General features: G+C 35.4%; 1 long non-coding RNA gene across 1 annotated transcript; it reads left to right on the top strand.

Annotated features, from left to right (window-relative positions):
• The first annotated feature begins 11394 nt into the window (after positions 1–11394).
• On the top strand, positions 11395–22238 carry LOC145063304 (uncharacterized). The gene is made up of 2 exons (XR_013687914.1): positions 11395–11760; positions 22058–22238. It is a non-coding gene; the product is annotated as an uncharacterized LOC145063304 (long non-coding RNA).
• Positions 22239–25230: the final 2992 nt, after the last annotated feature.

Genomic DNA, 25230 nt, shown 5'->3' with positions numbered 1-25230 from the left:
GAAAAACTTCCTCGGGACTATGGAAAATTTCTTAATGATGATGATGCTTTTAATTATAGAAGTATGGTTGGAGGCATACGTTACCTTACTTTGACACGACCTAATATCTCTTTTACAGGCAACATGATATGTTAGTATCTCTTAAAACCCATTGATATTCATTGGGAAGTTGTAAAATACATCTTAAAATATATACAAAGGGGACAATCATTACTTGGCTTCGCTTTCGAAAGTCCAACTCCACACTCCTAAGTGTGTTTACAGATGCTGATGGGGCAGGTTGTTTTACCGGTGGATTTGCAGTATTTTTGGGCCCAAATTTGATTTCATGGAGCTAACGGAAACAACCTATTATGTGTCTTTCAAGTACAAAAGCAGAATATAAAGCTCTAGCAAATGGTACAGCTGAAGTAACGTGGGTGCAATCACTGCTTAAGGAATTGAGAATATGTCAACTATGACCACCTGTTCTTTGGTGTGATAATTTAGGAGCTACTCATTTGACAGCTAATCTAGTGTTTCATGTACGAACACAACACATAGAAGTGGATTTTCATTTTTTAGAGAGAAGGTGGATGTGGGTGCTCTTGATGTAAGATACATATATTCTAATGATCAGGTCACTGATGGATCCACCAAGCCAGTCACACGTAACATGTTGGATCATTTTAAATACAGTCTAAAACAGTTAAGATTAGGGGAATGTAAAAAAAGGAATATCGAGTACATTCAAAATAGGATTATATATCATTATTTGTAACGCCCGCAGATCCGGGCTAGTCAATTTAGAGACGATAAGCGTCAAACATTACTTTTTAATAGAAGAGTGTTTAGACAGAATAATCTTAACGAAGTTGTAGTGTTCGTGACAAAGATTCTGGATATATAATGAATGCCGAAATCCGAGTTATAAAGCAGAAGTTATAATCTGTCGAAGTTTCGCAACAAAACCGACATGACACAACACGACGTAAATATTGAATTTACGATAGAGCGATATTTGGCCTTAGCGATCTAAACAAAAGTCGTAGAATATGTTCAACCGAGAGCGTCCATAAAAAGAACGTCCAAATCTGACTTCGTATGATGAAGTTATGATTTTCTAAGTTTCAACTTAGCAGCGTGCAGCCCGAAGTTTGAATATGAGATCGAGTGATTTCTAGCTGAAACAATCTAAACGAGAATCGAAGGTCTCGTCGATAGTAGTCCCACGGTAAAAATACAGACGAAAACGAACGACGGATGAAGAAGTTATGAGTTTATAACGGAGTTTTCCTGTCCCAGCCTACTAAAAATAATATAATAAAAATAAAGTCAAAATTTGTCGTCGGAGTCTAAACGATAGTTGTAAAGCATAATCTCACCTTCGTGTGGATATAAAAAACGTTGAAAACGGAGCTCGGATGCAAAAGATATGAATTTCTGAAGTTCGAGGCACACTTACCAAAGGGGGAACGCCCCACGTTCAAAGAGGGAATGCCCCACGTTCGAAGCCCAGAGCCTGTCTCGTCGCATGTCAAGTTTGAAGTTCGTAAGCCATGCCACACGGTGGAACGCGTTGCGTTCATTCAGGGAACACGTTGCGTTGGAAGGCTAGACCCCTCCTATAAATAGGATGCGAGTCCAGCCGAATTGGTTGCTCATTTCTTTCCTTTCCCTCCCTCATTCTTCCTTTTTATTGGCAAGTTATACCCCCGAAGCCCCGGTATCATCCCGAGACCCGAAGTAAGTCCCGAAGCCCCGAAGATACCGAGAAATAGAGTTGTTGAGCCGAAACTCTGCCCGCGAGAAGCCCGATTTTTGTGAAGATCTCCCGGTTTCATCGAAGAATTATATTTTAAGAGTCGTAAAGCTGTCTGATAATCATATTATCAAGTGAGTGTATAGTTACTTTCTTCTACCGCATAGATATGAAGTATTTGCTCTGAAATACGTGTTATGTGTTTATACGTTTTTTGTTTAGTTGATATGGATGTTGAATGAATGTTTTATACAGTTTTTTAAATGATTTAAACTATATATGTAATTTATATCTATAAATATGTTGGTTAGAACATGTGTAGATGAAATAGTTGGTGTGTGATGAAATATGAGTTGGGTGATGACCGAAAGGTGATGATATGTAGGCGATGAGAAATAGGTGATGTGAGATGAGAGGAGGTACCATATCCTCGACCGACGATGTGGCGATGTAGTCATATACCAGAGTATAGATGGCGACCACTAACTCTTCTAGACAGTCATGTGGAAACACCAGCGGGCTCATAACCTATAGGTGATGAATTACGAGTTCAGACAATGTTGTAACTACGTATTCACGCGATGATACTCTAACCCTTTACTATGAATTACGAGTTCAGGCGATGTAACTACGTATTCATGCGATGATACCCTAACCCTTACTGGATACGTATTGAATCTAACAACTATAAATTTAGTGCCTTATAATAATACGATGGTAGCTATGGATTTAGTACAGTTTAGATGAACCTTGGTAGCTATGGATTTAGTACTGTATAGATGAACCTTGGTAGCTATGGATTTAGTGTTTGTTACAGGAACCTCGGGCAGCAATGGACTTCGTGCCTATTCCTTATGTCAATCCTTAGGAATGAATAAATGAAGAATAGATGATTCTTAGTGTAGATCCTTAAGAGTAAAGAAGATAATTGGGAATGGGTGATTGGGTTGATTGTTTGATGATTAAAATTAATAATTATATTATTGTTGGTTAAAAACCCTATATGCTCACGAGGCTCCCAAGCCTGACCCACTCAGTTTTCTTTGCGTTACAAGTAATGGCTCAAGAGTATAACTTGGTGGACTTGACAAGAGATTTTGGATTATAGATCAGTAGTTATAAATAACTGTTATAAGGTCTATTTTATATTGTTTATGCTTTTGATCTGTATCGGAACATGACATCCCGAGATTTTGTTATTTAGTGAAAATGCATTTCTTTAAAGAAATGCTTTGATAAATTCTTATCATATTTTGTTTTGGGAACAAATTCCGCCACTCTTTTAATCAAAGGATTACTATGATTTTATAAAACAAAGCATAAAAAAATCGGTCTTTTCTGGACGTGAAAATGGGGATGTTACAGTTGGTATCAGAGCATTAGTTTAAGCGAACTTGGAATTTGTAGGATTTCTAGACTTCAACTTAGAATGCTAAGCGATGATTGTGAGATGAGTGTCTGCCATATTTTAAGACACGAGCACTAGTATATTTTAGGAAAGATGTCTAAAATGCTTTTATGTGCTAAATGTTATATGTTTGCTGTATATGATATTATTTGTTTGGATCTATGGTTTGTTGTCGACTGGGTCTGGAAACCTTACGTGTTTAGGATTCTAAGCGTATGACTACGATATTAGAACTAGCATGTAAACGTTTTGGAGTGATAAGGAGATTTATACGTCTATCATAAATAAATCTTTCTTATCTTAAAAAAAATCTCGTCTAAGTACACCGAATGTCTGCTTGGAAGTACAAAACGTTATGGTGAAGACTCGTAGAGAATTGACTAAATGGAGGAAATGAAAGGCTTATGATAGTGAATGACACCTATCGGAAGATATCGTAAGAGTGGTATCTTGCCTTTAGAATATGTCTGATAAAATAACGGAACGTTTAGAGGAGTACGGTATGTCTGAAATACACCTTCGATTGGCTGGATGATGGAACGATTGGTGTAATTCTTGAAGTTGTCCCATCGTCTGGAATTTCCATCACCAACCGAGTTGAATTAGAATTGATGATTGAAGATACGCATGGAAGAAGTCTAGTAGAGTATAGGAAAATTTTTATGATTAATCTGACACATTCGTATGTGTTAAATTGTTTTATGATTTTAGGACTCTGGGACTGCGAGACAATACTTGGGATGAGTATGAGTAGGTGTGAATACTAGTAGAGATCTATACTACTGGAAGCAAATGACTCACGCTTGGATCAGGGAAAGTCACAAAGTTACCAAGAAGCTAGTGATTGATTCCGTTTTTATTCAAGTATGTCATTACCATTGTTTTGGTAATGACTAAGAAGATGATTGATATTTTGACCCTAGTGGTCATATCAAATTGAGTCCGACTACGATGAGTTTGTTACGTTGTTCAGAGAACCAAATTCGATGTAACATCTGAATTAAGTTAGAAGATTGAAATCAATACGATCAATAGCATCACGCTCGTTGTTGAAGAAGCTTGTAGCTAGAAATGCTACATGCAAAAATGTGATTATATCACATTAGAATATGAGGTAAGCTATATTCCATTTTGGAATTTGACTCTAAGAGACTTGATTCTAAACGTTGCTTCATATGATGAGAGGTCGTTAGAACATGACCCATTAGTCTGTTACAATAGATAAAGGAAAGTACTTATCTTAAGAAGAAGAAGGAGTCCTCAATAAGGATTTATTTTGTAACTCGAAGGCTACAATTCAAAGTCCAACATAGTACGAAGAGCAGATGCAGGATTGAGCACTACCTGCTATCGAGAAGTCCAAGAGTTAGATACTCTTTCGAGGAAACATAGAAGTTACGGTTATTACCTAGGATGAAGAGATAAAGTGTGGAATGATTATACAAGTCCTACTTCGTTGATGATTCTGGGACGTAATCATCCTAAGGAGGAGATAATTGTAACGCCCGCAGATTCGGGCTAGTCAATTTTGAGACGATAAGCGTCAAAAATGACTTTTTTGATAGAAAAGTGTTTAGAATGAATAATCTTAACAAAGTTGTAGTGGCCGTGACAAGGATTTCATATATAGAATGAATGCCGAAATCCGAGTTATAACGAAGAAGTTATGACCTGTCGAAGTTTCGCGACAAAACCAGCATGACACAGCGCGACATAAATAGTGAATTTACGATAGAGCGATATTTGGCCTTAACGATCTAAACAAAAGTCGTAGAATACATTCAACCGAGAGCGTGCATCTGACTTCGTATGAGGAAGTTATGATTTTTCTAAGTTTCAGCTTAGTAGGGTGCAGCCCGAAGTTCGAATACGAGATCGAGTGATTTCTAGCCGAAACAATCTAACCAAGAATCGAAAGGTCTCGTCGATAGTAGTCCAACGGTAAAAAGACAGACGAAAACGAACGTCGGATGAAGAAGTTATGAGTTTATAACGGAGTTTTCCTGTCCCGGCCTACTAAAAATAATATAATAAAAATAAAGTCAAAATTTGCCGACGGAGTCTAAACGAGAGTTATAGAGCATAATCTCACCTTTGCGTGGATATAAAGAACATCAAAAACATAGCTCGTATGCGAAAGATATGAATTTCTGAAGTTCGAGGCATGCTTACCAAAGGGGGAACGCCTCGCGTTTGAAGCCCAGAGTCTGTCCCATCGCATGTCAAGTCTGAAGTTCGTAAGCCATGACGCACGGTGGAATGCGCTGCGTTCGGAGGCCAGACCCCTCCTATAAATAGGATGCGAGTCTAGCCGAATTGGTTGCTCATTTCTTTCCTTTCACTCCCTCATTATTCCTTTTTCTTGGCAAGTTATACCCCCGAAGCCCCGATATCATCCCGAGACCCGAAGCAAGTCCCGAATCCCCGAAGATCCCGAGAAATAGAGTTGTCGAGCCGAAACTCTGCCCGCGAGAAGCCCGGTTATTGTGAAGATCTCCCGTTTGCATCGAAGAATATTATTTTAAGAGTCGTAGAGTTGTCCGATAATCGTCTTATCAAGTGAGTGTGTAGTTAGTTTCTTCTACCGCATAGATATGAAGTATTTGCTATGAAATACATGTTATGTGTTTATAAGTTGTTTGTTTACTTGAGATGGATGTTGAATGTATGTTTTATACAAGTTTTTAAATGATTTAAACTATATATGTATTTTATATCTATAAATATGTTGGGTAGAACATGGGTAGATGAAATAGTTGGTGTGTGATGAAAGATGAGATAGGTGATGATAGAAAGGTGATGATATGTAGGTGATGAGACATAGGTGATGTGAGAAGAGAAGAGGTACTATATTCTCAACCGACGATGTGGCGATGTATTCATAAACCAGAGTATAGATGGCTACCACTGACTATTCTAGACAGTCATGTGGAAACACCAGCAGGCTCATAACCTGTAGGTGATGAATTACGAGTTTAGGGGATGTTGTAACTACGTATTCATGCGATGATACTCTAACCCCTTACCATGAATTATGAGTTCAGACGATGTTGTAACTACATATTCATGCGATGATACCCTAACCCTTACTAGACACGTATTGACCCTGGCAGCTATAAATTTAGTGCCTTATAATAATACGATGGTAACTATGGATTTAGTACAATGTAGATGAACCTTGGTAGCTATGGATTAGTACTGTATAGATGAACCTTGGCAGCTATGGATTTAGTGTTTGTTATAGGAACCTTGGGCAGCAATGGACTTCGTGCCTATTCCTTAGGTCAGTCCTTAGGAATGAATAAATGAAGGATAGATGATTCTTAGGGTAGATCCTTAAGAGTAAAGAAGATAATGGGGAATGGGTAATTGGGTTGATTGTTTTATGATTAAATTTAATAATTATATTATTGTGGGTTGAAAACCCTATATGCTCACCAGGCTCCCAAGCTTGACTCACTCAGTTTTCTTTGCATTACAGGTAATGACACAAGAGTATAAGTTGGTGGACTTGACGAGAGATTTTGGATTATAGATCAGTAGTTATAAATAATTGTTGTAAGGTCTATTTTATATTGTTTATGCTTTTGGTCTGTATCGGAACATGACATCCCGTGATTTTGTTATTTAATGAAAATACATTTCTTTAAAGAAATGTTTTGATAAATTCTTATCATACTTTGTTTTGGGAACAAATTACGCAACTCTTTTAATCAAAGGATTACTCTGATTTTATAAAACAAAGCATAAACAAATCGGTCTTTTCTGGCCGTGAAAATGGGGATGTCACACTATTTGTACTTATCTCTTAATGTGTTGTATTCATATGGATCGTAAACACTTGGATCTATCCTTTATATCTAATATCTATAAATATAAGATAATACTCCTATGAGAATCTAAGGCAAATTATTCTTTTCAAATGGTTCGGTGAGAATTCATATTGATGATATGACTTTCGATGATGGATGTTTTGATAGGAGATGGTGTATGTATGTTCCTAAGAAAGTTACTATTTTAACTTTGAGAGTATTACTGAATCATATACCTATGAGAGTCAACCTGGAGAATATTAATACATATCATCCCAGCATAATATGTCAAATTTTGGAAGATGTGTATCATGCGTTCATCTCTTTTGAGATGATGTCTTACATCGTAAGTGGTGTGATGTGGTGATTTCGATTTTGCCTTCAGTTAGAGACGTGTTCGTTTAATTAGATTTGTTGATAGTTTCAGGATAAAAAGGATGACAATAAAAGTTATAATATTGACTATGTATTGGACCATTTGGAATTAGGATGGAGGGTGTCGAAAACGGCTTCAAGGTTTGGGTTGGTGGTTCGATGCTAGCGAAAAATCGGTTATGTAAATGAAGCATTTGGCAGGCTATTGAACCAGTGACTTTGGTTGGTTTTTTCTTTCCCTCCCTTTGATCGTTGATCAGTTATAATTTTCCTTGTTATTTTTTACTTTTTACCTATATACATCATTAGACCTTAATTCAGTTTCATTCCATTCTATCTCATTTTCGTTCTATTTTCTCTCAGTTCCATTCAAAACGTCTTCAGTTCAATTCATTTTTGATCTATAAACTTTTAACAAAATGAATCTAAACATCTAGAAAATAGTAATGGAACATAATCCCTATACTTCATCTTCATCCGATGATGAACCTAGCGACTCTAATTTGTTAGGTACATTATCTCGTAGTACACAAGTTCTGTTTCAGAATAACGCGAATTCAAGTAACATCCGTACGAGAAACACAATCCACATAGATCGTATAGAGGTTGAAATACTACTAATTCGACAATACTTTGCTAATGATTCAACCTTTGCTAATGAGCAATTTCGTATAAGGTTTCATATGAGCAAAGGTTTGTTTATGCATCTTGTTGGTAAAGAATTATCCATTTTTTCAAACAACATGGGATGCAAGAAATTAGATAAGCTTTAGTGCACTACATAAATACATCACAACAATATGTCGAATAGCATACATAAGCAACCCAGACTCGTTAGATGAGTATCTAAATATGTCAAAATAACTTCATGTGAAAGTATTCAAAACTTCTGCTATGGTGTTGTCTAACTATACAATGCAAAATATTTATGTCATCCAACATCCACTTCCATTCAACTTTTATACGAAGCAAATGAAGCCAAACATGGATTCCCAGGTATGCTTTGTAACATTGATTGCACACACTGGAATGGGAGGAATTATCCAGGCATGTATTCTATGGTGTATCATGTTCGAACAATGATCTTAATGTCCTTTACCAATCACCACTGTTTGAGGAGAAATATCATGGAACATCACTCGAGTGTTTATTTTAAATATCATGGAGCATCACTCGAGTGTTTATTTTATCTGAAAGACGAACACTACAAACATGGTTAGTATCATATGGATGGAATATATCTAACATGGGTTATATTTGTGAAGTCATATCCACATCCAATAACCGATGAAAAGAAACATTTCAAGACGACATAAGAATCAACAAGAAAGGAAGTAGAACATGATTTTAGGGTCCTTAAATCACGATGGGACATATTAAAATCATCAACTATCATGATCACTACTAGCCAAACCATGCTCAACATAGAAGCACAACGAGTTTCTATCTTCTAAAAGCAATTGGTGATAGAAGGTATTACTCATTGCCTTATATGTTAGCATATTGTTTATCTTTTTACCGATGTGGGGTTGGGTTTGCATCCCAAAAATCCTCCCCAAGTTTCGCCCTTGACTTCCCCTTCAACGACTGTTCATTAGATCCAATCTTTTTTTCATACTATCGATACTCTCAGGACAAGCTCACCTGACATGGGCCATCAAGAATACTTTCGATACAAGACTTCAGGATCAACTACATTGGACCAAAAATTACCAGAGATTGCGCCACTTGCACCCGACCACATCATCCGGGCTATGACTGTAGCTCTAATACCATTTGTCATGATCGCTACTAGCCCAATGATTCTCAACATAGAAGAACAATGAGATTTTACTTTCTAAAACCAATTATGTTTTTTTAAATCATAGTGTATATTTTTTTATTCGTACTAGTGAGTTTTTAATTAAAAAATGTTATGATTTGTTTTATTTTACATTTTTTTTAATTTAATTACTTTAAAAATAATGAGATGACAAGTGGATTGAATGGATTGGAAAAGATGAGTTAGATCGATTAGTACACCCAGCTGTTGCACCTTGCGGTGGTGACGTGTTATCTTGGTGCTGCGGTAAACATAAACTCCGACCAAGAGAATTTAGTGTAGTGGGTTTGCCGCACGGTGCATTTTCACCACGGAAGAATGGTCTTTTAATTATGTGTTTGTGGATGCGTGTTTGGTGTGTGTGACCGTTTAAAACTGATAATTACTATATATATATATATATATATATATATATATATATATATATATATATATATATATATCACATGTTTTCCACTTTCAACTATTAAACCTCTAAAACCTCTTCTAAAATGAATCCAAACAATCATCAATTTAACGCTCGTAGAGAGTCGCGTGCAAATGTGTGTCTATTGGAGCTGTTGGTGTATCGACCACCAATTGATTCGTCTATGATTTCGTCTAGACCTCAACAATTTTACTACCAACAAATATCACAACAATATTACACGATGCAACCTCTTAGCCCAACCATGTTTCAAAAAAGTTCCTCCCTGCCAGAATACGTTCCTGATCGAAAGTCGAATTTGTACAGGAAACTCAACCCGATCCCAAACCGATACCCGGCCACGAGAGAAGAAGCAAAGATGTGATATGAAATTTTTAACAAAACCCTTCGATCTTCTCACCCGAACCGAGCTTGATATGGTTTTGAGGGCAGGGACATCATGAAAAATATATATTACAAATAGTGTTTTAATTTAATTGCCGTTTTATATGTAGTGTTTTTATTTAATTGTTGTTTATTAGCTATGTAATTGTTTTAAATTAAATTAATGAAGCATTTTTCTTTTTATTAATTTTATATAATTAAATTTTATTAAATTACATTATATTCAATTAAAACAAAGAAAAAAAATAAAAATATGATAAAGTGTGGTATGACAACTACCAGTTTTGTAAGGTGATGAGAAAATAATATGGTGACGTTAACAGTGCAGTAGTGTGGTACAATACTCAACCGTCTTATGTGCAGTTTGTTGAGAAAGATTGAAACCATCAACCGTTCGTGTAATTTATGAGTTTTGATTTGAATAAAATTAAAAGAGTTTCATTTTTGTATATATTGCGAACAATTCTTTAATTTGTTTGCTTTTAAATTCCAAAAATTAATCAATTGGTTTTTTCGGTCACAAAATTAGTTCTCGCTTCGCCATGTAAACTTTTCGTTTCCTAACTTTTTCCTAGCTAAATAATTGAGTTGGTTTAAAATAAATTATCACTCGGCTCAATTGGCTAATTAATATATGCCCGGCTACATATTATATGTTCTTTTTGACATTAAAAACAAATAGTATATAATTAAATTTTAAAACTTACAACCACAAATATCATATATTTGATTATATATACAAAATGCATTAACATGAGCATATCTCAGTGGGAAGTTGATCATATTGCACGTTATGCACACCTCTCTCTCTCTCTCATATATATATATATATATATATATATATATATATATATATATATATATATATATATATATATATATATATATATATATATATCCTCCCTAATAAATGAAAATAATTTTAACACATACTCTCATTAATTTGGACACATGTCATTTTTTAGTATTTTTGATTAATTGTTTTTTCCATTTGTCATTTTTTTATTTTTTTTATTTTTTCTTAATTAACACATTATATTTACATCTCAATTAATAATTGACTTAATTGAAGATAACCAATAAATTATAATATTAGTATTCATATAGTATTTAATATGTTTCCTTTTAAATTCAATTTTTAAATTTTAAATTTCAAATCTAAAATTTCAAATTTAAATAAAATTTTATTTAAACTTTCGTATAAAGTTTTTTTATCAAACCCGTATAACATACGGGTATCACACCTAGTATATATATATATATATATATATATATATATATATATATATATATATATATATATATATATATATATATATATATATATATATATATATATATATATATATATATATATATATATATATATGAGCTTAAATGGTATATTTACAGAAAAAAAATATTTAAAATGCTTTGTATTGGATAAATACCAATTAATTCGTATCTCATGAACAAGAAGAAAAAATTGGGATAAGAATAACGTTGATAAGGATAAGATTCAAAAATTGCCAAATATACGACCTTTGTGTCGCTGACATTTTACATTCGTGACGCTAGCCGACTGGAGAATTCGATAAAAACACGGGTACATGCGACTTGCGACGCGGCAATAAGCTTTGCACGACGTGAATTCGGTGTTTCTATAAATACACAAATTGTTTGCCACAATTCTCTATACAACGAAGGTTCTTTGCCCAAGGAATTAGATGTTATTCTCAATGTTCATATATCCTTTTGGTTCGATTTTGAAGGTTGGATATGCACTTTGGAGCAAACACGAAGAATCGAAAGGTAGGAACATTAGGACTTTACTTCAGGTTGTTATATGATCGTTTTTAACAATTCATTTTTTTTAATTTATTCTTTCTACTTTTATCAACTGGTTAAGGGGTAAAACTTTTTGCTTTCACTAGAGTAGATGTACACTTATAGATTTGGCGTGATTACTTCAATTAGATTATTTGTTTTATTTAATTTATCATGTTTTTTTTATCGTAAATCGTTATGAATTTGAGTTTTAATTGTTATTACCTATAGTTGAGTTTGTGAAATCTAGATGACCAATTTGATTATATGAACTTGAATCTTAACTAATTTAAGAACAATAAATTGTTAGGGCTAGTGATGAACCAAATCCTAAGGTTAGATGATAGAATTATAAACGAACATGTAAGACTACTTTAGATCACCATTCTAAGCAAATAGTTAACTTTCATGACCATTGGAGTAAATTATTAGATTAAATCTCTCATAATACGAACTTAATAATAACTGTTTGGATATTTAGTTGTATGAGCATTGTGTTAGTTGTTTTAATAATTATAATGTTAGTTAATCACACCAAAATAACTGACTAAGATAGGAATCAGTGAATATTACAAATATCCATTGCACTCTAATGAAATCCATCATAACTGAAACGCGTAATCGAATCTATGTGAAAACATCTTTATATTATTTGTCTCTAAATCTAATTTTTTAGATTTATTTTATTTTATTGTATTTTTTTTGCATCTAGTTTAGTTTAATTGAATTAAAAAAAATCTCTTTTACTTTACTGTTCATAGTTTAATTAATGCTTGAAAATTTTGATCTAAATCATTCATGTTCCACTTGTGTTGGACACCTGGTGTTACCTAAACTATACTGCTATACGATTAATACACTCTTCTTAGTGTGTTATAGTTTAGCTGCGATAAAATCATTTTTATAAATTTAAAAGTTTGATTATATATATATATATATATATATATATATATATATATATATATATATATATATAGAGAGAGAGAGAGAGAGAGAGAGAGAGGGAGAGAGAGATTATCAAAATCCCTTTTGGGTTGCCTTGATAACTAGAACTTTGTAAGAATGACATTTAGAGAGAGATGATATGTTTATTAGTTTACTAGGGGAATGCTCGCGCGTTGCGCGAAAAACACCTATATAGTTGAAGTCTTTACAAATATATGTTTTTTTTTTAAAATATAACAATAATGTTGTTATTAAATTTGATATCATAATTCGTATACTAACTTAATATAAACAAATCTATTATAACTGCATTATCTCAATAGTTTGAATGATTTCTACCAGCAAATTACACGTGAATAAAATTAAGTATAATATATGGTTTAATGTTATTTGTAGTTGTTATTATTGTTAATTAATTTTTTTAAATTTATTTGGTTAATGTTTTAATTTCTATCATTATAATTATTCAAAACATCAAACATTGTTTTTTGATTTTAAATGTAACAATATAATCATTTATATATAGTTATTTTTAACTATTGTTACTGTAACTTATTTTAAACTATTTATTTGAAAACTTTTAACGATTATAAAAATCTATTTAGGAAATATTTTAGTTAAATTGAGATTACAGTTTAGTTTTTGCATTTATCACTACAATTTATCACTTTTAACTATTTATAAAATATTTTTTGGTTTTTTTAAGTGGAAATGAAATTTATATTTAAGTTGACACCGTAATGTTTTATTTAAATTAACAATTTAAGTATTTTTGTCCAAACTCTTCAAAAGTTATAGCTTTAAACTGCTGATGGTTTACATACAACAATATTTTAAATCTAATAAGTTAAGTATAATATGTTAAAAGTTAAATACATAACTTTATAAGTAGAAATAAATATATTATTTTAAAATTGAAATTTAGTTTATTTATGATTACACGTTAGGTTTGATATTTATTTAACCTTCTTAACCAACTTATAATCATTATTAGAAAGACACTACAATTTATCACTTTTAATTATTTACAAAATATTCTTTTGGGTTGTTTAAGGTAAAATAAAATTTATATTTAAGTTAACCCTGAAATGTTAAATTTAAATTAATAATTTAAGTATTTGATACAAATTGCTCCAAAATTGTATCTGTAAAATGATAATGGTTTACATCCAACAATATATTAAAACTAATAAATTAAGTATAATATATTAAAAGTTAAAAAACATAACTTTATAAGTAGAAGTAAAGATATTATTTTAATATTGAAAATTAGTTTATATATGATTACACTTTAGGTTTAATATTTATTTAACCTTATTAACAAATTATAATTATTATTAGAAAGAAATTGAAAAGTCATGGGAGTTTCAAATGAATGTGGTGAAAGGAAAAATGCATAGGAGTTTCAAATGCATGAGGTTCAAGGAAAAATGCTAGCTTTATAAGATATGTATATATATATATATATATATATATATATATATATATATATATATATATATTATATGATTAATAAACTGTAATAAATGATTTCTTAATATATTATGGTTACTATATTAATTGAAAATATATAATTTATTTCTTAATTTATTATGTGATTAATAAATTAATATGAGATCAATTGTTAAATAACTGATTTGTTAATTTAGGTGATTAATAAATTAATGTAAAATAAATAGCAATTGATTAATTATTAATCTGAAATTAATTTTCGGTTAACTGGAATTAATTAAAGGTGCACGGGTAAAACTATAATTGTTCAATAGTTGAGCAAATCAGAGGATCTAGAAACCTCCATCATATGGACGGTTTTGAGGACCCTATGAGGGTTTCTAGAAGCCTCCTAGTGATAACTAAGAAACTAGATAACTGCCTAATTTGAAATATATTATTATATGTTTAAGTTTAGGGCTTCTAGGGTTTCTTGGCAATTATAAATATGACCCATTGGGTCATTATTTTCATTGTTCCTACTCCCTTGAAGGGGTGAACGAAATCATGCACCTTTCTCCTTTCTCCTCATGTCTTCTACTTCTAGGGCTGAGTGTGAGCCATTAGAGGCATCATCATTTTCGTGCTAGCTTTCCAAGCTCAACAAAGGAAGGAATCAAGTAAAATTGTTTGCTATAACAAGTTTGTGGTATATAAACTCTTAACCTTAATTTCTAGATTTTGAAATTTGCTAGGTTTTATGCTAGATTTGTTGGTTCATAGTATGTTGCTTTAATGTGAATACATAGATCCTTATTAGGTTGCATGTGCCCAATCTTAATTGTTAAGTGATTTTCCGCTTGAGCAGTTTTTTGTTATAACTTAATAAACCCATCAGTGATATCATAGCTTAGGCTTTTCTAACATTGATTGCACAATAATTTAATTGAACAAAAAAAAAAACCTTTTTCTGTCAGACTGAGCTCATGGCGTGACATGTATCTGTCACGATGTGAACTCAGTGCAAATTCAGAATTTCAGGATTTATTGCCTAATTTAATTTATGTCATTGTTATTTGGTAATTAGCTGCTTAGAAATTAGTTAGAATCTGATTTTTCGTGCTTTAGATGATTAAATAAAATCACTAAATATTAGGAGATATCATTACTCGATAATTGTTTAATTATTTGATTAATTAAAATTGAATTATCCCCTATGGATTTAATAATAAATTTAATTATAAGATTAATTAAAATATAATTATAAATAAGTTTAAAATGATTAATTAATTATATGATTAATTTAGATAATTAATATTTAAACCTTTTATTTTTTGAAAGGTTTTAAAATACACCTTATAGTATATATGATTAAATGTTTAATATATTATATGGATAAGACAAGTTTGCCAAATAAATAGTAGGCCTCATTCACGAAACCATACTCTCAAGGGGGTATAAGGATAACGTACTATAAAATGATCGTTGAATGGGTGTCCACTCTCACCCACCGATCCCTTGGGTCGTTAGCCGAACGGGTTTGATAGGACATAACCTCTAGAACTATGATACTATAAAGTAACTAAACCTTTTATAAATCCCAATTTAGTTAGTGTAACATCCACAAAAATTAATAAAATTTAAACTTTTCAAAACACCCTTTTTCTATAGAAGTGTTTACAAAACCCATTATTTTCAAAACATTATTTAAAATCAGAATCGTTCTCAACATAGTTTTCAAAACTTTGTTATTATCAGAGTATCTCAGAAATCATAAGTCCAAAGACACGAGGATGTGTACGGACACGCCTTCACCCTGAAAAGATCTGCTGAAGTACCTGAAACCATAACCAAAAATCGTAAGCACAAAGCTTAGTAAGTTTCCCCAAAGTACCAACACACAAAAGGATAACATATACAAATAACATCATATACTGGGTCCACAGCTAAAAGATTGGATTACCCATGAGCCCACAATATGAGTAGGTCATGCCCTACCCGACCTTCAGCTCATATCTGGATTGCTCGAATACTCTCAAGCCCTCGGTACGAGTTTGGCATACCGACCGGGTCCTCAGCTCATATCTGGAATGCTCATGAGTTCTCAGTATGAGTCTGGTATGCCCTCCCTGGACCTTAGCTCATATTTGGCATACTCCAAGGTTTTTTGGCTACATCACAAAGCAGTACAACCTCAACCCAACCCACATAATATGTCGACATATAATATATAATAACACATACAAATAAACAAACATTATCACAGGTAGTCCTAGAAATCTACCAGACTAGCATATCGATAACTAGCATACTCATGAATATCTATTCCATACAAAGCATATCAACAATATCGGGTTATCAAACCAAAGGGCATGCCTTGGTGCCTTCGACCCGAAAGTACAATGAGGAAAACTCACCTCGAATACTGAAGTTCACTGCAAGAATCCTTAGTTACTGCCTCGATGACACCTTCGATCTATCAGATCAAATAACACCCAATTAGCAATTGGGTTTCATTCTAAGGCCCACCATCCATACTTGGGTAAAATGAAAATTTTACCCCTGACCCAACATGAACCAAAACTGAGGTCAAATTCCATTAACCAAAAGATCCACAAAGGCCCACTAGTGGCCCAATTTTCCAAATTGGGCCTAACCTCATATGAGTCTTATCCTAAGCCCATAATTTACTTTATTAAAATTCAGGTTTCCTCAAGTACCCCCTTAGGATAAGTTGGTCAAAGACAAAAGTCAAAAAGTCAAGGTTAACGACCCGAGTTCACCCAACTCGTCGAGTTGTTCCTTCAACTCGCCGTGTTTTTCCATTTAACTACAAACTCGGGAAAACCGATCCAACTCGCTGAGTTTATCAATAAAACTCGTCGAGTCCGCTCAAAACCCAACAACCTAATAAAATAAGCACTTAATCCACAATAATATGACCGCAAAACATAGATCTGACTTCCTTGAGCCAGAAAACCATGTAAAGTTGCCAACTTTACGTTCATGCATGTCTAAATGAAGCTCGTAAGCTTAAAATGGACATAATAATTGACTTAATGCATGCATGACACCAAAATCCTCATAAAGTTTTCAACTTTAAGCTAAATGAGGCCACACAATGGCCAGTTCTAGAATGAGAACCCATGAAATGCTCAAATCCTTGGACAATCCGTCAAAGAATCCAATAATCAAGATAAAACCCCAAAAGAAGAGATATAATCAATAAAGAAGCAAGGTACAAGCTTTATACCTCAAAGAGACTGCAATATGTGGGGAAGTTTTGGATCTAAAGCCTTTCCACCAAGCTAGAAACCTTCACTTCAAGGCTCCTTCAAAAGAGTACCAAAAATCAATAATCAAAGCTCTCCACAAGCTTACACACTCAAATATGGAAGATGATACTCGAATTTAGTGTTTCTGGATAGAGGAGGCTGGTTAGGAGGCCAACCAAGGGACTTATGGCCTTTAAATAGGGTGCAACACCCTAAAAATTAGGGTTTCCTTCCTAGCTGCAAACTCACCGAGTTGCTTCATTAAATCCCATGGCCAAAACATTCCTCAACACGCCAAGATTGAGGCTACCCAACTCGTCAAGTTCGATTGGAAAATCATTCAAAAAATAATTCTTATACCTAGAAGTCGGGATGTTACAATTCTCCCCCACTTAAATTAGATTTCGTCCTCGAAATCGTTCCTTTCAAACACTCGGATCATACCAACATCATGAGAAGCGCAACTGTAAATTCTGTGCATACAATGACCTTCCCAAAACAATCAAACCCAAACATAAATTGTCAACCTGAAGAAGAACAACCCATAATCCCATGCAAAGAACCAGCCTTATATATCCGAACTTGGGTATCGAATTGGTCTGACTCCCTGATAGGCCTCCCAAACTGAACCAATTGCTAAAACCATGACACTTATCCATCGAACAATCTATTCAACCTTTGATGAAAACAATTCCATAAAACAATGAGGTACAAGATACATACTTCCTCAACTATCGGGCTGATACACTGCTGCTTAGATCCCGAATCCTCATCACTTTCCCTTCATTCACAAGGTGGAACCATCCTGGAGCTCATACACATAAGCTAAATTATGAACCCTCTAACTAATCCCTTTACATGCAGATTTCTTAACTCCTCCGTTCTGGATACAGACTTTTCATGGACCCACTTGCGATTCCCAGTTTCCACCAAAAGCCTGCTCGAAAATGGCTACCCATGATACCTCCTCACGGAACCTTCCCTAAAACTGATGAATATCCATTTGAATCTAACCCCAGTCCCTACCTAGGGCACTACTAGAACCATGCAAAATGATCCTAGAAACACACCGACCGTGAACTTAAACCAAAACCAAACCGTATGATGAACCAAAATCTTAACAACCCTTGACTCTCTGCTATGCCGTTACCAACCACTGCTTCGACGAGCAACGAAGATCAAATCATGAACTTCTGCGATACATCAAACCCTTACCGGCTCCGATGCACCCCCACCTGGGCATCCATCGAGACAATCACCAAGAACTTTATGACTTACGTCTGCATAAGCAATTTCCAACTTAAGAATCACAAATCTAACAACACTTTGCGAAAAACTGGAATTATAATGCATAAAACCGGCCGAGACTTTCTAATACCTGACTGATACTTCCCTTGATCCTTACTACTTCCCTTATCCAACCAACATATTTACAACTCGCCCGATCCCCATCAACGTGTCAACACCGAAAGTACTACAAGCAGAAGAAATGAACCATCATGATCATTTGGCCCACAACCTATGGATGGAATACCCTTACAAGGTACTCAACATAGGTTTGGATTGCCTCTGATCCCACAACATGAGTCTTGTATGCCCTCCCTGGCCCCCAGCCTATGTCTGGAATGGTCCCGATAACCTACTGACACTGTGATCATCACATCATTCGCCCAACACTTCGAGCCTGAAGATACCCACCTCATTCCATTAACTTGAAGGGACCTAATCAACTCCCTTACAATGCCAACTAAGCACCACAAAATAGCTACCAAGCAATACCTTACGAAACATAGTCGCACACGACTCAAGAGCAAGATAACGGTCGCACTCTTGGTCCAATTCGAAGACTATAACCCAAAAAGGACCATGCACATAATTTGAGCCAAGTGCTCCAACACCTTCTTGCCCAGCTTACAAGGAGAACCCCCATACACATACTTAAGAAACCCATACTCTCATCCGAAGAGAACATAAACACCATAGATAATTGAAAGGCCACCTTAATCAAAACATAAAACATCCTCATGATCGGTCAAACAAGACCCCATACTTGTTTGAGACTGAACGGATTCCATTACTACACCACTAGCTTGAGAAGACCTCCAAGATGATCCTGTAAGTTACCAAAATCTGAGGCTGCTACGAATCAGAATTCCACTTCACCGTTGAGGGTAAACATACCCAGGGACCAAGGGAACATAACATACTGCACTGGAGTGTAGGAGACACATGCCTTGATCTTTAACTGTCACCACTTGAATCCTTTGGAGAATTCCCGCTGAATGACGAACACAATGACCAATGGTCTAGAACACCTTGATACCTAAACCAGAGGACCACAAACCCACCTGGAGCTGAACATACCTGCTTCTAGAAAGGGTTCACTGATTAACATCTGCCCAAAAAATTTGATAGCAGTAATCCGAACAAAAAACTGGAAATTTCCTAAATGACTGACACTCAAACTGATAATCCCAATTCTCCCCCACTTAGAACTCGAACCACCACCCACTGATGGTGAAAAACATAACCAAACCAGTCTAGCCAAGTACAACAATACCTGACCATGGAATAAATATTATCAGCAAAATGGTCGTCCAGATACGGATCAAACGAACCCCAAGGAAACCTGAATTTCAGCATGAAACCTCTGAATTTCCAATAATAACCACTTACAAAGCATAGGCAACTACCGAGTTATGATCCAAACATACACCCCTTTCTTGCAACCCAAACGACAATCCGACACCTGGATTTCCCATCTCCCAAGAATACGGCCCTTGCTCACATCGCTAAGGTACTCGTGCCACATCAAACCATTTGCGCACACTGGCGCTAACATACTGTCGCCAACCACCACGACCAATAGACCTCAAGCTGAGAATCTGTAACGCTCGGTTCTTGGTATGTATTTTAATAAAGAGTTATTCATTTTTGCAAATGGACTCGACGAGTTGGAGGCCCCAGACTCGACGAGTAGGAATGAATGATTAGACACGGGACTTGAAGTCTACTCGATGAGTCGAGAGGCCTCGACTCGACGAGTAGGGCTGTGAGGGTGAAACCTTGATTTTTAGGGTTTACACCCTATTTAAACGCCTTAACTGACCTCAACTACATCCTCCATCACCTCCAAGCCTTATTCACGAAACCCTAATCCATTTTGAGTGTTCTTGACCCTTTTTTGTGTGTTCTTGGCGATTTGAAGCTTGAGAAGGAAGAGGAAAGCTTGGGGATTCAAGAGGAGGCATGTAGATCCAGAGTTTGTGATGCATATCCAGCTCATATGAGGTATAAAGTCTATACCTTGTCTATTCATCTATTAGATCCCTTCATGGAGTAGTTTATGGCTTTAAGGAAGCATTTTTGGAACCATTCATGGATGCAAGCATGTTTAGGGCTAAGACTTCAGATCCAGAGCCTTTGAGGGACTCCATGGCATAAAGGTGCCAACTTTATGGCCATGGGAGTCCCATGCATCATATAAAACACTTTTAGGGATATTTGAGCTAAATAGCCCATGCATGAACGTAAAGTTTGTAGCTTTACATGTTATATAGACCCTAGGAGGTCAGATCTATGTTTTGGATGCATTAAGCCCAACTAAAATCGACTGTATGGAATTAGACTTTGGGGGACTCGAAAAGTCGTTCATAGGACTCGGCGAGCTGGGTCGTGGTTCCCCAACCTTTTCTGTTATTGAACAAACTTGTTGAGTCTGAAAGAGGACTCGGCTAGTTGGACGTGTTTATGGACTTAAGGATCAAAGAACTCGACGAGTCCAAGGATGAAGTCGGCGAGTTGAGAGCAAAATGTACCAAATGATATGAAGGGGAACTCGATGAGTTCAAGGATGAACTCGGAGAGTTGTGAGTGAAATACCCCGACTCTGTATGATGGAGAACTCGACGAGTTCAAATGAAAAGTCCTGATACTATCATAAGGAAGAACTCGACGAGTTAGAGGGTAACTCGATGAGTTAGATCGAGAGTTCGAGATTCTATGAATCATGGAACCCAACAAGTTGATGGAACAACTCGGTGAGTTAAGTCAACCAGCGGTTGACTTTGACCAAAGGTTGACTTTGACTTTGACTTTGACCAAAGGTTGACTTTGACCAGGGTGTTGACTTGATTTTGACTTTTCCCAGAGATGACCCTTATAGGGTTTATGGGTATGAGAGGGTAATTAAAGGAGATTGTTAGGTGTAGGATTTTGAGAGGAGTTAATCCCAGCACTGAGGACAGTTCAGCTACTTCACGACATTAAGGTGAGTTACCTTCCAGTAGGAGTGGGTCTAAGGCACTAATGCTGACCCACTAGTAGGTAATTATAGATGATATGATTGTCTTTGTGATAATTCTCTAGTATGCCACTATCTGATATGCTTTATGTGCTAGTATGCTATGTTATTATGTGGTAGTGGTAGGGGTGAAATAGTCCCCGGTTACCGGTTAAAAGAGACTGAAGGGGAGGCTAGCACCCAGATCTGCTAGGCAGTTACCGGTTGAAAGATACCGAAGGGGAGGCCAACACCCATATATGCTAGGCATTATGTGATTATATGGTATGTGGTATGATGGGGGGAACTCACTAAGCTTTGTGCTTATGATTTTCAGTTTTTCTTTCAGGTCCTTCTTCTTTGAAGGGAAAGGAGCTAGTACGGTAGCAATACATCACACACATGATTTTCCGCACATGAGATTCTTGTGATTTGTACTCTGACATTATTACTATTTCAGGATATGGTTTTGAGACATGTGATCTATGGTTTTAATGAAATGAATTAACTTGATGATGTTTTCTTATAAATTGCATTATGAATCGTTATATAAAAAATGAAATTTTTGGTTTTGAATTTTGGGATGTTACAGAATCCAACCTAACTAATGAGGTCACAAGCATGCCCACACCTTCGAACTCAAAAATCTGAAGGCCAAGATCCTTGCCACATATAACAACAATCTAATCCGACAATCTGCCACTTAAATCCCAGATGCAATTTCCAAACCGATCATATCAACCGCTTCCTCCCTGTGTCTCGAGGCCCGATGCACGACCTCTATCCAAACTTCCGAGACCTCCAACCAACATACTCATTCGGGTCTGAACCACTTAACGCACATCATCATCGCCATTGGGGCCTGAACAAAACAAAACTTATCCTCGCCTGAGCAACCCAATCCAAAAGATCGACAGATACAGAAAAACTCCCTCGAACCATGGTATCCAACCATGCTATCTTCCCCAACCAGTCCTTAGAATTCCGGAAACCTCTCTTGATTTGAGTATCGATCTTATGCTTCCATTAGTACGGGCCCAATACTACCTTCCACACTTATCCATGCTTTCCTCAAGAATTATCTCAGGTCCTCTAAGACCTAGTCACAAATACCCCTGAAACCTTCCCACAACGGAATAACTGCACTAAAATACTCCCTAGGCTATCATAGGGTTCAACACTTCTCTGCCACCGGCTGTTGAAGAACTTCTCGCAATGTCAATTAGCCATTCCATGAATATAATCACATGCAACAAAGCTCAGATAATACTTCAAGTAATAGACTCATCCCTACGACGGTTGGACTCAGACGAGAGTTGCGTAGTAGAGTAAAATCCGTCACTATAAGATTATTCAACCTTTTTCACATGCGACTTGATATATTCAATTAGTGGGTAACTCACATCACTAATGAGTTCCACAAAGCACAAAGCAATCAACATTCGTGCAGAGGAGCTGAATGGCACTAAAATGCAACAAAATCTGACAGATCCTCTTATGAAATCCTCGATCTCAATTCCCAAAACCACGGGTGTACCTTCGCCCTGTTCTCACTCTCTCAAGAGTATCTGATCATTCCTCGCACTGACCTGCTAAGAACTGACCCCATTTTAAGAAACCACCACCTCTTCATCCAAATACGCGATTGGTCGGCTGACCCCATACAACTCACTATACCACTATTTGCCACACGACCCTCCATTGGTGCCAGATGACTATCGCATGAATACAATCACATTCCCCACAATTTAAACAATGTTAGGCAAAAATATTCGATCCCACAACGGTTAGACTCAGACGAGAGCTGCGCAGTAGAACCCAACCTGTCAGCCTAAGATCCTTTAAATCATGTAGTTTTTGACTTAACGTATCCACTCAATATCCAGTTCACACGCGAAAGAGTCACATAACAGCCAAACAAGGGAACTCTTTAGGAACTAAGGCATCACATAATTAGGCAATTCTATCATGCAATTCCTGAAGATCCCTAGCCTATTACTAGCATGTTGTTTTAACATATCATAACATAATCTCGAGTAATGTGTGATAGTTTGGGGTCAACTTACTAGCTGCGGCTAATCGTACACATCACATCTTCCTTGATTATTTTTAAAACCATTTGAAACTTGTTCTAAAAACCTTTTTGATTAATTCGAGACTGGATTCACATGAGGTTTCCTCCAATTCACTTAAACCAAGGCTCTGATACCAACTTGTAACATGCATAAAATTTCATAAACTTTAAACTTTTCAAAACAACCCTTTTTCTATAGAAGTGTTTACAAAACGCATTATTTCCAAAACATTATTTAAAATCAGAATCGTTCTCAACATAGTTTGTAAAACTATGTTATTATCAGAGTATCCCATAAATCATAAGTCTAAAAACACAAGGATGTGTACGATCATGCCTTCACCCTGACAAGATCCGCTGAAGTACCTAAAACCATAACCAAAAAACTGTAAGCACAAATCTTAGTGAGTTTCTCAAAAGTACCAACACACAAACAGATAACATATACAAATAACAACATATACTAGGCCACGGATAAAAGATTGGATTACCCATGAGCCCACAATATGAGTCTAGCATGCCCTACCCAGCCCTTAACTCATATCTGGATTGCTCGAATACACTCAAGCCCTCAGTACGAGTCTAGAACACTAACCATGTCCTCAGATCGTATCTGGAATGCTACTGAGCCCTCAGTATGTAACGCCTGTGTTTCTGGGCTTGCCATTTTTAGCAATGTAATAGTCTAGGTTAACCTTTGTAACCCAATTTGAAATAATAAAAATGTATTATTTGTGAATTATGTGAATTATGTGTTTATTTTCTTAATTATTATAATTTAATGAATTAAGAATAAAATGAGCATCAAAAATTAAAGTGTGAGATAAGCCCGATATCTTTACATAAACTTGTAGTGGTCGAATCAAGGATTCCGAAGATATAAGGAATGCCAAAATCCGAGTTATAACGAAGAAGTTATGACCTGTCGAAGTTTCGCGACAGAACCGGTACGAAGCCGAATGACGTAAAATATGAATTTAAGATAGAGCGATATTTAGCCTTAGTGATCTAAATGAAAGTCGTAGAGTTCGTTAAACCGAGAGCATGCATAAAAAGACCGCCCAAATCTGACTTCGTATGAGGAAGTTATGATTTTCTGAAGTTTCGACTTGGCAGTATGCAGCCCGAATACTCGATTTGAGATCGAGCGGTTTTTAGCCAAAACAATCTAAATGAGAATCGAAGATCTCATTGCTAGTAGCGAAACGATGAAAAGTTAGGCGAGAACGGATGTCGGACGAAGAACTTATGAATTTATAACGAAGTTTTCCTGTCCCGGCCTACAAAAAATATATAATAATAATAAACTCAAAATTAGCCGACGGAGTCTAAATGAAAATTGTAGAGCATAGTCTCACCTACGCGTGGATATAAAGAACGTTGAAAACGGAGTTCGTATGAAGAAGATATGAATTTTTGAATTTTATTAAATAATTAATATTTATTTA

Source organism: Lactuca serriola, chromosome 7 (assembly GCF_051521515.1).
Source record: "Lactuca serriola cultivar US96UC23 chromosome 7, Lser_US96UC23_V15, whole genome shotgun sequence".
Lineage (NCBI taxonomy): Eukaryota > Viridiplantae > Streptophyta > Magnoliopsida > Asterales > Asteraceae > Lactuca > Lactuca serriola.
Note: the sequence above shows the minus strand (reverse complement) of the source record. Positions and strands in the feature narration are given on the sequence as shown.